We start from the raw sequence: 14,522 nt of genomic DNA on the forward strand, positions 1-14,522 counted from the left end.
CTCCGCCTGCTGGAATGTGTGTGTGTGTGTGTGTGTGTGTGTGTGTGTGTGTGTGTGTGTGTGTGTGAGAGTGAGTGTGTGTGCGCGCGCGTGCGTACGTGCGTGCGTGTGTGTGTGTGTGTGTGTGTGTGTGTGTGTGTGTGTATTCAGGGGCGGAGGTGGAGGGGGGCACATGAGAAACTTTTGCAACCTTCAGGAACTGTCGGAAATTTCGCAATCTAATCCGGAACGCACCTGAGCAAGCCTATTAAGTTGGAAATCCTACTATTAGCCTAAGCGATTTTTAAAAAGAAAAACAACCTCTATATCTATATCTACAGCTTATCTAATACAAGTCCATATGAAAATGTTAAGACTTGCTGTTTTCTTCTGATTTTCTGTGGACAAAGTGAAACAGCTATAAGCAGCTTGCAAATCCATGCTGTGTATTGTCTTGACCTTTGCTCCTCAGAGTATTAATACAAACAAAAACCTACCATTTGGGCTTACAAAAGCTTAGTATGGAAAGCACAGCACAGTCACTGCACGCATTGCCACTTAACTGGTACATACAGTAGCCTTTATCTACAGAGGGCTTAGATACTGAAATACTGCATTAAGATGGCATACACTATGGTAAGTAAGTAAATCTGTGAATGTATAAGTAATACATTTGCACTGGTGATGCAAAGATTAGTCAGTTAAAGTTACTTATCAGTGCAAAATTAACAAACATTTGTTGGGTCCATTTTCTGAATTTGAGGGTTCGCTGATTTTCTCTGTTCATTGTTAATTACATAAAATTGTTGGTGAGACAATACAAGCAATTTGAAGACGTCACCTCGGGCAATGAGAAACTGCAATGGTCATTTTAAAATTAATTAATTACAAATAATCAACAGATTAATCAACAATGAAAATAACCTATTGTTGCTGTCCTAATTACACAACACTGTATTGTCTTCCTAAGAAGGTTTCAAGCACCAACTTGTCAGCCATCCTCCTGAAAGCGAAAGCGTAGACTTTACAAGGAGCACTTGAACGCACCATAATGTTAGTTACAGTTTTGCCTACCTGGCATCTAACAGCTTGCAGAGCAACAGAATCATTTGCATGGAGATATTGATTCAGAATTGTTTGCCGTGTTGAATGGGCCCGAGGAGGGAAAAAGAGCGGGAGCCGCTTTACTTGACGTCCCTTTGTTCTGTGCATCGCCACATACAGAGGTAGAATCAGTGTGACAAGCGAAGAGAAATGTATTCATATAAGCATAATAGCAACTCTGAATACCAGAATTCAAGAGTACAGCTGGCCTACTGATAGCCCGTCATAATTTATGGGAAATATCCCAAAAATGTTGCACCCTGCCAACGCTGTAGATAGACAGTGGTCAAGTTATGAACAAAAAAAAGTTTAATCTAGTTTTTCAGTCCCAGGAGGGTATGCGGGAGTGGGAGTGGGGGAGTCCAGTATGAATATGGGGTATTAGGAAAAAGTCCATTACCTAGCAACTGGCGCAGAGTGGAATTCAGTGTAAAGCTTTATCTGACTTACTTTCATTGTTTGTTGCCCAGTGTTACTATGGAAAAATGTTATGCAATTTCTATGGAAACGATAAAGGGGTGCTGTGCTTTACATCTTGCTTTCTAATCCCCCCCCCCAACTCTCGTCCTGTATATCACTGAATGCACCACTCTAAGCAGAGGGTTGTACCTGGTTTCTAAGAGTTTATTCCCAATTGTGTTTACCTTTGAGCACCAGCCTTGTCCCCACAATAGATGATTACAATACAGTGTGTCATTGATTGGACATGGGTCCCTCTCTCTCAAACACACACATGCATTGTCGTTGACACACCTGTGACGCTGACACTGCGGGAAAAGAGGTGAGCTTCTGCTGGCTGGGGCTGTGTCCCAGACCCCGTGACCTCCCCTCCTTCCCTTACCCTCTCCCTCACTCCCTCCCCCATGCCTTCTGGGGGCTCCAGTTTCACAAAGGCCCCCCAAACCACAGAAGGGCGCCACGGCTCTCTGTGAGCTTTTGAACCCCTTAAATCCAACCACTCACTCAGGCCTCCACAGCCGTCCTCACGCTCCCTTCGTCCTCTCTCTTCTCACACCTCGTTCTCGGTTATGAGTAGGAGTGGAGGGGGAGGAGGGTCTACTAAGTTATGGGTTCAGGTAATGATAGGATGAGTGGATGAATACAGAAAGCTTTGATATCGTCCCTTTTCCATGTTGACATGAAACGATAAGAAGTGCCTGAGGGGCCACGTGTGTATTATCCCACCTGGTAAGCCTGTTGAATATGCATTGTTCTTTGTAGTGCAGCACTAAAAACTAATGCAGGATGTAAACTGAGAACTAAAGTGGATTGGGGTGTGTGGTTTAGGGGTAGGGAGGTGGGGTAGTGGGTATATTGGTGTTATGTGTGTGTGTGTGTGTGTGTGTGTGTGAGTGTGTGTGAGTGTGTGTGTGTGTGTTGGGGGGGGTGGGGGGGTTGCTGGGAGGGCTGCCAAGCACAGGTGTAAGGCATCTACAGCAGCAGTGGTGGATGGGCAAACAGCATGGCCATTGTTTCCCCACTCACACACACACACATACACACATACACACACACACACATATAAAGTGCAACAAGTGTGGCCCAGGCCAGCATATGTGAGAACAGGATATAGACTCATCTGTTAGTCTGATTAGCTATATAGCCTTGCGCTTCCATCTCTTGCAAATTACCCCCCCACCCCCCCTCCAAAACAACACCTGATCCTGTTGATCCAGCTATGTTCGAGACCTGGCATGGGAAAGTAGTTCCATGTGCCTTGTCAGATTTACTGCTACCTGATAAGGGGGATGGTGAGGGGGAATTAAGTAGCAGGTTCGAGGTACATTAGGCTGTTTGTGTGGGTGTATTGCAAAGGATCTGTGAGGTAGCGACAAAATGGGCAATTTACAAGTTTGAGGAAAGATAATGATCGCAGTGAATTTTCATTAATGTTACCTTGAACAACCCATATCCCTAACTGCCTCAAACCACACAGTCCTAATAGTTTTCATCAGTCACCGCAGAAACCACTCAATAGGCAGCTGGATTTTCACGAATCAACATACAATGGAGACATCTGTAAATTGTATATATTATGTATACGAATGTGTGTATGTGGTAATGAGCAAATGTTGGTGGTAATGTGGCCCTGGTATATGTATTGAGGTGAGAGGCTGGGAGGCTCGAGGGCATGTGTGACCTATGTGTTGAGTTGTAATGTAAACCAACCATGTGTGGTTGACTTCAGTGTGGTCATTTGTATTTCAAACAGCTAAAGAGGCCAGCACGGAAGGGAAACATTCAGTGACAGCTGATGCTAAGATTAATCTTTTAAACTTTCAAAGTTTAGCCTGTGATTCCTTTCATGGTAAATCTTTCACATTTTGTTAGTCTTTTCATTGCTGTGTATGTTTTATCAATCACTGTGGTCTCCCTTCATATTTAAAAGCAATTACGTTTTATTGTTAGTGTATCCTTTCTTTTACAAGCACTTGCCACATTGTGGGGAGCAGACTTCCATTAAGCTGCCCAGAAATTAATGTATTGTAACATTATTACCATTGTTAAACCGTCAACTTTTACCTAAATCAGAATAAATGGGCACCGCAGTGATTTAGTATTGCATTCCCATAAAGAACGAGGACTAACTAGAGAGAGATTTTTTTTTAAAAAGAATGATTAAAATCAAAGCTGAGAAAATATCCTGACTTTTGGTCCCTTGTATGGCTCAAGTGCCACAAAACACTGGATCCTACATTTCCCATAATGCATCCAATATCATCTTCTAGTTACACCAAGTTCACATAACACATTATCGACTATAATTACGAGAGGCTGAGTGGGAAAAACAGTTCATGTAGCCTCCTAGTTGTAATTCCAAGAATGAGATATCAGGAAATTCCGACAGCTACAGAATTGCCTGAAAAACTGCATCATTACATCTACATAAAATACACAATTAACACTAATTATTCAAATTAAAAGGGACTACATTTGGTTCACTTACTCTACAAATAGGTGACACTATAAAGAAATAGCTTATTTATGCTTAATTTCTATTTATCTGGTGTGACTATAAGGCTAGCAACAAGACTGACCTTGGAATAATGCACGAATGCATATGTCTCAACACCTCCAGTATGTAAGTAAAACAGGTTGTTACAAAAAAGGAGATAACCCTGGTGATGTACTAGCTAAAGTTATTTTTTTACACTTGACATAGCTCCTCCAGAGCCACAGAAGTAATTATACAACTGTTATCACAGGACATAGTAGGGCTAAGACGACTTGACATTTCAATCCCTGTGGTAAGTCAGCACTCTTGATGTTGGCAGTGGGATTGAAGTGGTGAAAGGGAGGATAGGTACGTCATCTGGGTCATCAAGTGGGCGCCCTCCTTCTTTGATGTTTCATTGATAAGCCCATGACATCTCTAGAGGGATCAATGGTCAATGATATCTGGTGTCCCAAGTACATCCCCCTCAGTTCCATGCCCCCCTATCTTCATCTTGCAGCCCAGTTGTTGTCTTTCCTTTTAATCCAAAGCCAATTGCTACTTTTTTTCTGCTGCATTTGACAAGGATTTGACTGCTTGTTTGAGGGAACGACCCTTCACCCTCATTTTCTTCAATAGACTGATCATAGATGTAGCAATGAATCTCCTGTATCCCGCTTCGACAGGGAAAATCTTGTTCTTCCAACCATTCTGGGCAGCTTCAATGGCCAGTTTAGAGTACTTGGTCTTTTTCCTTTTATAAGCTTCTGCAACACCATCTTCCCATGGTACTGTCAATTTCCCAAAGTGTGTCAGCTTGATTGTTGTGGGCCACAGGACCATGTCTGGCTGGAGTGTTGTAGCCACAATGTCTGAAACACAAGTTCACGTCCATTTTCAAATCCCGAACAGCCTGCAGAATGCTTGCATCCTTTGATGTTATATGGTGCTCTGAGGTTGGCCTGCTGGTACAAATGGTGTGAATTGGACATTTCCTGCCGATGTTTGTAGGAAAGCATTTGTGGTGGTTCGCCTCTGTTCCAAGATTGATGCCAGCTGTCTGAGAACTTGGTTATGCAGCCAAGTGTAATGCCCTTGGGTGAGTCTCGTAGCGCAACCTGTTAAAATATGCCTTAGTGATGCGGGTGATTGACAAAGGGAGCAAGCGGGGTCTTCTCCCAACCACTGATTCAGGTTCTGGGGTTTGGGTAGGAAGTCATAAGTGGCTCTGATGACACTATCAGTGGTGACCACCAAGCTGTGGTGAAGTCTAATGTTGTGAGACAAAATTGCAGATCCTGGCAGTAGTGTTTTACCAGATTTGTTATTGTTGCAGGCACCTGAAAGAATTCAAAAGCAGTTCACAGTAGGGAATGAGGAACTGATCCATAGGCGTTGGCCAGGTTGAGGAACAAGACATGCAGATTCTTTCCTTCTTTCTTAGCAGTCTGGATTTGATGCCATATGACGCTGGTATGTTCAAGACAAGCCTGCTATGTCAGCTATTTGGATTGTCGTTTCAGATACTTTGCAAGTCTGCGACAACACACTGAAAAAGATCTTGCCTTCTATGTTAAGAAGGTTTATTTGATGAAGTTGTTCAATGGTGGACAAATTCTTTTCTTTTGGGATCAACACCCCCCCTGCTCTTCGCCAGGCTTTGGGGATAACTTGCTTTTCCCATGCAACCCTCACGTTTCTCCAGAGGAGTTTCAGAACATTCTTGTAGACACAACACAGAGCACCGTTAGGGCCTGGCACAGATGCCGATCCTGCCTTCTTCACTGTCTCTTTCACCTCACTCAGCTTGGGAGGGCAAATTGATGTTGTGGGGGTGAGATTGATGGGATGTCGACAGGGACAAGTATCGGTTCATCTCTTAGCTTATCAGTGTGGATGGTTCTGAGATGTCCTTCAACCTCCTCTTTTGACGCTATAAGGGATCCACTTTTTTCTTTTGTGAAAATGCCATTCATCGATTTAAAGGGACCTTTGTAGAAGTCTGTTCTTGATTTCTCCTTTTTTTGCGTCGTTTCCTTAAATTCTCTACTCTGCGCAGCTTTAGGAGTCTCTGTTTTGGGTCCTCAGTGGGTTTTTATGTGGTAATGCATTTTACTAAAATGTTATGGTAACCTTTTAAAAAACATAGAAAATTAGAGGTAAGTTTTCTATGTGTCACCAGCCCAAAGCTTCTTCAGCTTCAGGCAAATGCTAAAGATGTACAACTAAAATCTGCAACTGGAAATAACTGTTAAGTATATACCTGTATCTACAATGTAATATCACAGACTCGAAAAGAGAATAAGTGAAAGTAATGATTAATGATTTATTTCAACTGACAGATGGAAACACAAGTCTCCATCAGTCTCCAATCTTGAGCATCTTACCTTGAGGTATTATTCCAGGCAATATTATCAAATTCTCACGTAACTTTTAGCAGAGGAAAATCATGGCTCAAAAAAGCTAACCCTCTCTGGATTTTTAGGGCACTAGACCTGTTGGCTATTTCAGACTGTAACAACAGTTTGTGTTGAAGTTTTATTTAAGAGGCAGTGTTCAAAAAATGTGACCTCATCCACAAGTTTCCATACTCGTCTGTGCGATGTTTTGATAATCTATTATCTCTTTAAGGAAATCAGCAGACTGAGCTGTAGTCAGTTTATCAGTAGATATGTAATTCATAATTCACATGTGCCCTCCTTGTGTCCATATTTATTAAAATTAAAAACTTCCTCACTCACAGCAGCAACTCCCTGATTTAGAAGCTTAAATAACCTTGAAATCGAAACATGACTCAACCTTGCAGCTATTTTATTAAACCTCCTCACCCTCATCTTCCTTCCCTCTCAAATCTCCTCCCCATTAGAGCAGACTGTCCTTGAAAAGTACTGATCTACCCTGCAGGGGAAAAGGCAGAATAGATGCACCGTACCATTCATTTAACCCCTTATCACAACATTATCTCAGCATTCCGATGCCCTGAGCTGGAACATGCTCATATTCTCAGACGACGCCTCCTGTGTTTTTTTATTGGAGACACGGGTCAAACTGGAGTGGCAGATGTTCCCATTTGCTCACTCAAGTAGAATGACCTGCTCCTTGAGGCGCCTCCTTCCTCTTCTCCTTCCATATCGAGTGACTGCCAGCCTAAAGGCCATTGTGGACGTTTAAGGAAGCGCAGAGTAAAGAGCAAAAGGAGACAGAGCTTAGAATAAAGTCGAGATGGATTCCTTGGGGGGCTGAGGAGGAGGGAGGTGCTCTGGACTCTGACTGGGGGCCCCTGGGCTGCTGAGAGCCTCCATTGAAAGCCACCTGTTGATTCAGTTCCAGATGACCTTACTAGGCTCACTGATATTGGGGATGGAGGGAGAGAGGAAATGGAGAGGTGTGTTTGGATAAAGAGCGTGTGAAATAGAGCTTTTATATTTTTAAGTGTTTATGTCTTCATGTGTTTGAATCTGCATCTTTTATTCTACTCTATTGGTAATAATTAGACCAAAAAGTAAAATCAAACAAATGAAAGAATTGACTGTAATAATGGAAAATAACAATTGAAAAATGCAGCTCTATAAGTAAAATTTACTAGACTCCTTCAAAGTTATTCAGAGCTAAGCTGAGGGAGAGTCCAGAGTGCTATCATGTAACAATGATGATGGTACACCTTCTGTGGTCCTGCACAAAAGCACAAGATTATTGGACAGCCATTCATCAAAATATTAAATCAATCATTGGTGAGGATGTTCCATTTTATCCTAGTTTGTACGTTCTGGATGATTCCCTACCACTGTACGATCTCCCCACATCAGCTCCAAATTGGATTCATACAGCTCTTATGCTGGGTAAGAAAATAGTGAGTGGAAGTCCACTGATTTGCCCCCAGGGAACATATGGTTCAGTCAACCGGGGACAGTAGCAGCATATGAGAAATTGTCTCTCCGTCTCATTAAGCAGGTGGAGAAATGTGCTCAGAAGTGGGGTAGATATCTGGACTTTGTGAATGGTCAATAATTGAGGCCATAAGTTCAACCCCTCCCAGATGTTGAACCATCTGTGATTGTCTGATTGTGTGATGTACTATGTGTGTCTCCTTTTATTTTATTGTTGATGAGGATATGGATTTATTATTATGAATTTAATTATTATTTATTTGTCTATTTTTTTATATAAATTTGTGATAATACAATTTATTCTCGTTTCTTGTTTACTTCTTGTACTGTTTGTATTGTATAATTGTACATTTGGTCATAAAAAAAGAACAATGAAGCTCTTACTCTAGCTCTAGAATATACTTAATTAAATAGTGATACAGCATTAAGAACTACAAAATATGTAAATTGCAGCCTGCACTTCATTTATGATTATGGTGTATTTATGGTGTGCAAAAGAAAAAATGCAGAATATGCGGATTAAGAAGAAATAAGCAATATGCAGGAAAAGATTGAAAAAACAACCACTATAATGTGAAATTAGACAAAAAATAAATTTAAATTATATAATTATTTTATATTAGGTACATACTATGTATTCCCTGTGAGTATAATGATAAATATCACACTTAGTATGTAAAAATTATTAGTCTTGTTTACCTGGTGAGACAGCTACATTTAAAGGTCACAAATGCCTCTCCACCTTAATATTTTATGGGTGTCATTTTAGCATTTAATACAGTAGATGCAAGTTTTATTTATTTCCCTCAAACAATAACATTTCATTTCACATCTTCCTCTTTTGTGACATTCTGCAGAGTTCTGCTTTAGGTCCTGTTTCATTTCCCTCAAACATGCCGACCCATATATCATTTTATTTTCTGTCACCTATCTGGGTCGGATAACAAACTAAGCAAGGTAGCTCAGATGTCCTTCCCAGCTATGTGCTCCAGCTCCTCCTGGAGGATCCTAAGGTGTTCCCAGGTCAGATAGGGTATCCCTCCTACATATACTGGTTTCCTCCAAGTTGGACTTTCCTGAAATGAGAGAGTCATCCAAGAGGCATGCTGATCCCTGTCAAATGGCTATTTTATGGGGAGCAGCGGTTCTACTCAAAACTCCCTGCGGATGTCTGAGGTTCTCACCCTACCTCGCCCAGACACTCAGCAAAGAAAACTAATTTTGGCCTCTTATAACTGCAATCTCATCCTGGTCACGTCATCTACAAAATAACATCTCCACATTTAGCAGCAAACACTTATGCAGACTTGAAATCCCAGCAAATCTCACTCTCAGCTGGATGTTGAAGACCTTCCAACAGCTCAATAACAAAATCTAAAATTTTTCCTCTCAGTCCAGCTGCCTGAGTATAATCTGCAGTCAACTTGAGGAACTTGCCTAAAACAGGTACCTCAGATGTTGTTAGAAGCTGTGGGGGGTAAGTTTAAAGATCAACAGTAAGATAAACACTTGTAGTTTCCGTTTCCCCTCCCTCCCTCTGCTCACCCTGCCAGTTGCAATTAGCAACAGTTGATTGACAACACAGAACATAGCTGTCATTCCTCACTGTTGATCCTTCTTGGTCAGATGCCCAAGCTACACAATTTACTATGAAAGCAATCAGAGGCCTGTCAACACTGCCAAGTTTCTGACATATTAAACTACTTATGCTCAAACAACATGGGAATTACGTTTGCTGAGCTCACAAAAAATATCAACTTATGAAACCTAGATGAACATCCTCATCCTGATGAGGATATTCTTGGAGCCAAGCAAAGATGGGTTGATGAGGAAGTTGGACACAGCGGGCATTTTGCTTAAGTCTCATTTCCTTTCAATGTGGTCTCAGGACTGCATGACGCTGCAGCTTATCTATTCAGCTGCTGGAAGCTTTCAGTCCGATGTATCACAAAGAAACCATTTTCAACTAAATTAGCAGTACTGGATCCAGGAGCTTGTAGTTCCAACTACAATGCAGGTCCCGCTCTCGTTATTATTATATCTCCATTATCTCACATGTGTAGCTGTCACCACTGCTTGTTTCTGGATATGTGAGAGCTTTTTTAGAAGCACCCACCCATGATAGGCAGTGATGTCACCACAGCAGCACCTGTCCTGGTGGTTGGAGCCCACCTCCCCACAGTGGTTTGTGGTTTGCTGAGGTAGGCACGTCAGGCATGTCAAACTGACTGCAAGTAACGAAGGGCTGTTATGCCAGTGAAAGTGCTGGGACAGCTGTGTGTGTGTGTGTGTGTGTGTGTGTGTGTGTCTGTGTGTGTGTGTGTGTGTCTGTGTGTGCACCCTCGCATGCAGAACTTGGTATTTTAGAGGCTTAATCTCCTTCATGTTGAGATCATTTAAATATCTAGTAAATTATGATGAAGATAGTGATACTGATTCACTACTTTGTACAGTTCAAAGCTACTTGTGCACTTCAGTATTTCAATTTGATGCTACTTTACATCTATTCTGCTACATTTCAGAGGGACTTTTTATTCTACTGTAGTATTTACTACTGTTGTTAAGAATTGCTTTACAGACAAAAAATCTCATCCAAAACTTATTATCAGCTCATAAAATGTAAACCATTATTATAAGATTTTAAGTGATACCGATCCATATTTTGATATTAAAGTGCCCCGCCACTCAAAAATGTGTTTTTCTTCTTGTTCGTACGGTTGAATGTTTGAGCTTCACTGTGCAGAATGATCTATGTTCAGAGTTTGACACTAGAAGGTGGTTTTCACATCCGTCTGCCGACAGTGGAAAGTTTCTCTGTGCTCACTGGAAGCCAATCTTGGTCCAATATTCAACTTACACAAGTGTGATATGGAAACATGAAGCCTCCAGAAAGGACTTTACAGTGTAAAAGTAGAAGACATCTTGTGTATTTAAACTTCTGAAATAAATTATATTTGCATATTCTTAGATTCTGGATTTTTTAATGAGGGAGAAGGAGGAGATGTATTTTACGGATTTTAATGTAGTACTTACACTGTTTGTGGAAAAAAAATAATATCAGATTCACATCATTGTTCCAAGCAGAGTATTTTTTTAATGTCTTAATACATGTGTGGAGGGGATCTTTAAAAATGAATCAAATAACTGTGCCACATTATTATCACCAACTTAGCTAACTAAGCATCTTTTAGCTTATTGTTTTGGTTACATCGCAACCTCACTGTGTAGCTCTCACTGATCTGTCGACTCTGCTTCTAGCTGCAGTGGAAATGTTGTGATAAAACCACTGTACACTATCTGCTCAGCATCAAGCACCAGACAAACAAGTAGCTGGTGAACATAGAAGATAATCAAAGAATACACAGAATGTCAAAGTACCCTCAACTGAATTCTTACAAGCTGCCACACCTAGGTGTGCAGAAAAAAAAGTTGAGGTTGCAAATCAGGTGCTATTGCAAGGCGAGGCATGTATGCGTGTGGGCAATTCGAAATGCCAGCATAAGAGATGGTATCACTGTACTTCCTTGTTTACAGATTAACTCAGGTGGTATCATGCAACTGCTGTCTCTTCGCCAAAGAGGTATGAAACTTCTAGAGTCTTTTAACCTTTTGCCATCATAAACACACCTAAAATGACCCTCCAGATGGCAAATTACTATAAAACACACACGTTCCCTTTCACTTGCAGTGCTGTCAGAAGAGGCTGTTGCATTGCAGTGTTTAGACAGCCTGTTCGCAGCTGTTACATCCATGGATTCAAGTGCGGGATTGCAGGGTGTGTGTGCATGCTCTCATATGTGCGTGTGTGAGCACGTACAGGACAATACAGGCAGATTCATGTACCTGCTTGCCTCTATGCCATATTTGAGAGTCGCTGGACATGAGCACTGACGGAGCTGCTGGTGCTGGTGATTGTGGTAAAGGTGGTTCAGTGGAGCAATGCGTATGACAGCTGTTTGTGGAATGGCAACTCATTTCAATGCCTGTCTGTCAGGACTGCTTTGCTGAGAGCCTGTTCTTGCTTGTTGATCTCTTTCAACAAACACCAAATACCACAGCAAGTCTTTCTCTGCACCTGTGAGGCTGATGAGGTCTGCACGTGGGCGTGAAACGGGAATAGAAGAGAAAATAAGCTTTGTAATGACTGTGCATTTTTGAGGCACATATTTTTGTTCTCTGTAACTCCAGCCCACACATGTTCCTGAGGGGATTCGCCCAGTCTTACCAACTGTTTTCCTACCAGCCCAAATTACTAAGTGGGCATAGAGTAAAGCAGTATTTGCAGTTACCTGTATGGCATGTTGTCAATCTGCCAATGGCACTGGAAAAGTCAGGGGATTACCAGTGTCAACATCATCTGTGAACTATGAATATCTTTACCAAATTGTGAGCCATCAAGCAGATCTGGATTTTCTAGATAAATAAAATGTTGGTAGCACTACAGCAACAGTTGAGAGATCACCAAAGAAAGCAGGATTTATCCTCTGGGAACCATTTATGTCTGTACAAAATTTTATGACAATCATTCCAATAATTGTTGGGATATTTCAATCAAAATGAAAGAAGTCAACCTCATGGTGGCATGAGGGGAAATGTCGGGGGATCACTAAATCACCAAAAATCATTCAGCTTCCTCTGGGGACTTAATATGTCTGTATAATATCCATCCAAAAATTTCCGTCCAACATTTGTTGAGATGTTTAAGGACCAAAGTGGAAGATTGACCGCTTGACTGACAGTGATGTCACCCATGGCTTTCCTGTGGGAGTTCACTCAAATCACAAAAAACATACATTTTATCACTTACCCCTATGGGATGTGGCCATGCAAATAGTTTCGCTTTTATCTGGTGAAGTTTTGAGATATCCATCTTTGAGCTTTCTGCCATCACCAAAATACAATGGGGCTAAATGGAACTGCATTTGAGGTGATCAAAGCATCAAAAAGTGACACAATAAGTACCCTCATGTCTTTCCTGAAACTTCCCTGTGATAATCCACAGCTCATGAACTGCTTTGTATTGAACAAATACTCTGAAGCCGGTTAAGGAAGCAGTAACCATGAGGGCTAATGATTACTGACTTTAAATTTCTAAGGAAACATCGGGACTTAACTTACTGTATTTCAATAGTGAGAAATGTTCTGGAGGCAGCATCTGCTAACCATTAGTGGCACTACACCTTGGAGCAGCCCTGCACTGACTTCAGCTTTTGGCTTTTGTGGCTGCTTGATTGGCCCAGATGTCAGGTATGATCAGCTCTCCTCTCTCCAAAGAAAGCTATATGCACAAGAAATTAGATCTTTAACCTCTCTTGTCCCTTTGATTTATTTTGGTATAACACATCAGAGAGTCGTTGGGGTTTGTAAATGTAAGTGTGCTGTGTGCAGTTTACTGACGTCACCTTACAGGATTTCTAAGTATTGGCGGTCAATCTTTTCAAAACAAGTCAACCTCCTAATGCCACTACAGCTTTTGTGGCCACAAAGATTCCTAGCAACTGATAAAATGGTCTGCTTTTTTTTTTTTTTTTTAGAAATAAATGCACCGTATGATGTTTCCCTGTTTGCATGTGAAGTCACACCATACAAGACTATTTTCTGCCTGGTCAAGCAAGAGTGCTTATGCACTTGAAAAATGTGGATTAAATAGCAAAAGATTTTAAGAAACAAAGAGAAACAGTTTAGTCTCTGCTCAGATATATTTTTAAGGTTAAAAGGCAAAAGCAATCACAGCAATTTCATAAGGGGGAAATAAATCCAATCTGGGTAATAAAACTAACTTTATTCAACCTCCTCTAAGAATGCAGATGGATAAATATTACGATTGTCAGAGGCAGAGTGTTCCAGTTTGCATAACTTGACAGGCTCTTGAGAGTCTTTCACCAAAATACAAATCTATGTGAAACTAGACTTTGGTAATTGCCTAAATCCCTGGTGAGACCACAGCTTTCCATAAATCATAACATGACTGAGGTTTTGAGGGCAGCAGTGATATTCTTGTAAACAGCTTATAGCTTGTCATTGCACTCGATGCTCAGCAGAGATCTAAAAAGCAGCAATGCAGAGACTGAATAATTAACTGTCGTACAAACACAAACAGACAGTGTGGAAAAGAGCGCTGACTGCCGAGGAATCTTGATTCTCCTTGTTAAATGCCTTCCTTTGTTTTTTATCACTTCCTTAATTCCACTTTCGTGTTTTCCAGTCCTAAAAAATTCCAACCCATCATTTTCCCTGCGAGTGCGCTCGGTGCTGAGCAGGCAGGGCACGTTGAACAATCAACACATCCTGACTAGCATAATAGCTCTTTGTACTCCCCCACCCCACCTCTGGAAACCGATTTCAGAATGAGTCAGGCACATACACACACTGTTTTCAAACCTACACCCACCCCATGTGACCTGAGGCCAGTTTTGCCACCCGAGGCATAATCCCAAATCTCTCAAACTTATTCACAGATTGTGTTCTGGAGGTGGAGAGTGGTTAAAATCAGAATAGATGGAGGGTGACAAAAAAGACAACAGCACACAAGCCTATCTTTTATTTTCCCTGAAAAGTGAAAGAACCACAAATCAACTCTCTGGAGCCAGATGAGAACCCAAACCCCGCTGCTCCCA

This window comes from Thunnus albacares, chromosome 5, assembly GCF_914725855.1.
Source record: "Thunnus albacares chromosome 5, fThuAlb1.1, whole genome shotgun sequence".
Classification (NCBI taxonomy): domain Eukaryota; kingdom Metazoa; phylum Chordata; class Actinopteri; order Scombriformes; family Scombridae; genus Thunnus; species Thunnus albacares.